This window comes from Diplotaxodon limnothrissa, linkage group LG15 (assembly GCF_057381915.1).
Source record: "Diplotaxodon limnothrissa isolate DT_005_m linkage group LG15, D_limnothrissa_male_GT1.1, whole genome shotgun sequence".
In the NCBI taxonomy this organism is placed as follows: domain Eukaryota; kingdom Metazoa; phylum Chordata; class Actinopteri; order Cichliformes; family Cichlidae; genus Diplotaxodon; species Diplotaxodon limnothrissa.
The window spans coordinates 22,329,321-22,334,059 of NC_140610.1; positions in this window are offsets into that span (position 1 = coordinate 22,329,321).

The window sequence follows — 4,739 nt, forward strand, 5'->3', positions numbered from 1 at the left end:
AAGGTAAATCCTTCCTTTGTGAATCTAATAATTAGCACAGTTTACAAAGTTAATATTATGTTGCATTACATAAGAAGTGTTACTCGATAATGAGACAATAGACGTTCAAAGAAAGTGTTTATTGGGGTCCTGACTTAAGAGAGGTGACGCTTCTTTGTTCCACTGAGTTCTGTACAACCAGAAGCCTCATTGAAACTCAAGGAGTCGCCCTCTGCTGGTCAGAAGGAAGGATGCCCATGTCAGACATTTGAACAACAAAGAAATAAATAAATCTGAGGAATTTTCTGAAAATATTTTTTTTTCAGCCACTTCTTGATTAATGCAACTTTCTTACTCATTTTAAATGATAAAATGACTTTAAAAAATTAAGCCATTGTGAAGGGTGATGAATTGCACGTTTTTAATTTTGCAAGTATTTTTTTATAGTTGTCTTCTACAATTGAAAGGCAGTAATTGTAGTAAAATCCCTTCGTCTTTCAAAAAGATGCTGAATCACTCAAACACTTTAATTCAATCAACTGTGAAATTAGTGTAAGTTAAGTTCCACAAAACAGGAACAGTCTCCTCAAAGTCTTCTTCAAATTGCTAAAAAATAATTAAAAACACTTTTAAAGCACCACAGGGGATTGATTTTGCTGACGTGATTAAAGGCATCTGTGCAGATGTTTGTCCAAAGTAATTTTCAGTTTATCTTCTGGGCTATTAATTAAATGTTTCCAATTAATTTATGAACATCAGCTTTACTCTGTAACAAGAACATAAGGTAATAAATAAGAGGCATAAGCTATATCATCTGCTGCAGATGTTAATATGGAGCACCTGATGAAACTCTACTACAGACACATTTGTTGTATCAGCTCTACCAGACCCACTATAGTGTAGTCATCTCTATGCAAGGCTTGCAAGCATAACATATTTTTAGTGCTAAAGTGTTAAAAAGCTCACTGATGATTGATTTCTGACATTTCTTTGTGCATGTTTCAAGTACCTGTAACATGCTGTCTTATGAGTAAGAATAAGAATGACTCTTTAAAAATCTTTTAATTTTGTCTGTACTCTTGGTCACCAAAGACCACATTGTGCTGTTACTAAAGACCACAGGGACGTCATGAGACACAAACAGGAAAGGACATGACAATTAAATTGTTAAAGAACAATGTTCATCCTTAAAAGGAAATGTTGGAGGCATGTGGCACTAAATGTGTCACATGCAAAATGTGTGCAGCTCTTCAGTAATAAACTCACATATAAGTTCACACTTTTGTTTTCACTTTAGAAAATACATAAAGACGTATTCATGTTTCTACCAAACAAAGGGAAACGTGTTCCTTCTCATGATTGATAAGCACTTTGACAACAAAGAGTTTCAGAATCACGATTAGCTTTCCAAAGCGACCTTTAAAAACAGACACGATCAAATCTGTGTTGCATGTGTAGCTCAGAGCTGTTTATATAATGGTGGGCAGAGTATCGATATGGATTGAGCAGAAGGAAAATGAACGGAAAGTGTCAGACTGAAAAAGCATTCACCTACCTCCACTGTCAGATCTGAGTGGACATTTGGGTCTGAGGGCAAAAATGATTTAGTTCTGGAGCCGGACGATTAGTTTCAGCTGCTGTCATCTATCTCTCTCTCATTCTTCCTGCAGACATCCATCTACTGTATGTTTCTCCATTTCCTGGGCTTTCATCAATCCATCTGCTCTCCATCCATTCATGTTTTGCAAGTCATGAAGCATCAGCTTCCTCTTACCTTTTTATAGACTGGGGCTGGGCTATGACTTTATGCATATCTGACACAAATCTGTTATATTTTTGTTTTGCTTTGTTTTTGACCACAGAAGAAGGCAATGCTTATTTTTTGTACTGGGATCCAACCAATCCCAAAGAGCTAGGAGAAATTCAAAAGGCATTCAAAATAAGAGACTGGGCCTAGAGACCTAAACATTTTGTTAACTTTCACCAGAATTGTAGACAGATTACTGAACATAGACCAAGAAGCCCAAGAGATTAGTCCAGGGTCCAGTTTGTTTAAAGTGACTGTCAGTCAGTCTACTACAGAGAAACACATAAATATGAAGACAAGAAAAACTATATGAACACAAGTAATGGGACACCTACACACCACACCTACAGGAGCTGCGCCACTTGCAGCTGATCATATAATTTCTAGGAGGGAGAAATTTCATGAAATACCTTGTTGCTGTGGATCCTATCACTGTACTGTGTTCAGATTCATTGGGCTCTTTAAAGTGACCCATTCTTTCACAAATGTTTACAAAGGCAGGTCGCATGGCTAGATGCTTAATGTGATAAGCTTATGGCAATAGGACTGAAAACACCTCTATTTAAAGATTAAGAGGTGTGGTCCAGTACATTTACTCATATAGTGTAGTGTTCATATACTGTACTTTAACTAAAAACAATCACAGAATGAATGCAGAGGACCCCCCCCCTCCACCCCACCCCCACTAAATTTACATCAATCTGGCCAACAGTTTGTTTTGTTTGTGTTCAAAATCATGATGTAGCTGTTGGGGTGCTTAGAGGACAAGAACAAGCTAGCAAGCAGAAAGTTTGGGCTGATGATAGTTTTAAGAATGGGCTGTAATCACATTGTCCACTGGGGACCATGAATATCCACAGGAAGTTTCACACCAATCTTTTCAAAAGTTATAATTTGGCCTAAAGGGTCACAAAAAGACAAACTGGATAATTTATAAAGAAAAATGTAAAGATACCTCCTCTGGGGAGCAGGAATGGGGACATTTTCATAGCAAGCTCTCCATTAAATTGGTTTGTACTAGTTCATTTTGCACAGTGCAGAAAATCTGAGCTGGTGATGGCACTGGGAGAAGGGGTAATGCAATCATCACAATCAAAGTTTAACTGAGACATCCTCTGGGGACCATGAATATCCACAGCACGCTTCACAGAGAGGTCATTAGTTACACTGAAGATGGCACTTAGAACCGAGCACTTAGACTTACAATTACATATATTTACATAAAAAATACACAGCATTTTAATGGAAAATGTCCACTATTTTAATGTATCCATTGCTTTTGGTGTGATTTACGTGTAAATTCACGATAATTTTTCTTTTTTTCTATTAGATCTAATCCTCTGGGGACAATGAATATGTAAATTAAGTCTTAGAGCAACATGATTATGGTGATTATCTATTAAGTGCCTCCCTCCTTTGGCATGAGAGGTTAAGCTATTTTATGACCAAACCGGAAATTTTAGAGGGCATCACCTTGGGACTTGCTCTCTGGTTGTTTCATTCTAAAACATTTTGAGGTGATGGTGGAGCTGGGTATCTTCAACATTATAAAAATTCACTGTCTTAGATCCGCAAACACCCACAGCATGTTTTATGGAGATTTCAGATTTAGTTTGTATTTTCTTTCAGGTTGAGAAAATATAATAATAAAAAAAAGCTATTTTACACCCATAAAAAAGCCAATGAGTCCGCCAACATGCCTGTAATGCTTCCCAGCTGCTATCAAGTGTTACTGTTGACTGTTGCTTTAAATTAAAGGACAATTATGCATTGAAATTGCCGAATTCACGTCCATTCTGATCCAAGAGCTTGCATGGTTGTTAGCTGTTATTCAATATCATGTACTGTAAGTAGCTTCTTGTTCAACTGCCAGTCAGAATATGTAGACGCACCATGTGGAGGTTCAATCAAAGAATAAAATCTTCTTTAAAATTCTATATTTTCACCAATTTTTAGAGATCCTATATATTTTTTTCCTTTTAGAAATTATAAAATGAGAATATATAAAGGACCCAACACCTACAGATTTTAGGTTAAAACCAAGTAAATATAATAAAGACCAATGCATTTTACTGCACTGGTTTTGATATACATGCAGTTCTCCTATACGGGCTCTACTGTTACAATTGAAGCTTTATAAAGTTTATTTCATTCCAAGAAAAAATAAAATAAAGGAAAAACATTTCCTGTTTGTTCACTCTGAACATCTAATGTCTGAGAATGCTCTGTTATTGTGCCGTTGCCATTTGTGACAATTAGAATTTGTGTAACTGTTGTAAATATGTCAAATAATGTGATTTTGTGTGTACATGTGTAAATACATCTATCTTCCATGTACAAAAAGTGGTTCCCAAAAAGTCCTATTTGTCTGTGTTGTGATGTCACATACGATCCACTTGTCACATGTGTGATGTTTGATATTTCATTTTTATGTGTGGCAACAGTTTTTGTAAAGTGAAATAAAAGACTGCTGATGATGGAAAGAAGCTGGATTATTTTAGTTTAAAAGTTTAACAGGAAATAAAGACTGGAGCCACGGTCTTGCTTTATTATAAAATTTATTATATGTAACATTTCAAAAAAAGCAAAAGCGAGCAGGGAGAAGAACATTTCGATGCTTTTATGAATAAGTTAAAGATAATGTTGTCAGTAATGAAATATGGCCACGGCTGACAACACTATAATGAAATATTATTGTGAAACTGTCACTAAAATTTATAATTAATCAAAAAATGAAGCACACTTTAAAACCCCTAATTTAACTCAGAGGTAAATGTGTCTTTAAAAAAAAGTGATGCCAGTAATTAATTACACCTCACTATTATTTTCTTGTAGACAGTTAAAAATAAATAAAGTTGGAGAAAAACAACAACGGGAAAATGTACACCAGGTAAGAAAAAGATTTAACATTTCTAAGTGTTATATCCTGTAGATACAAAAAATTCAAGTATTT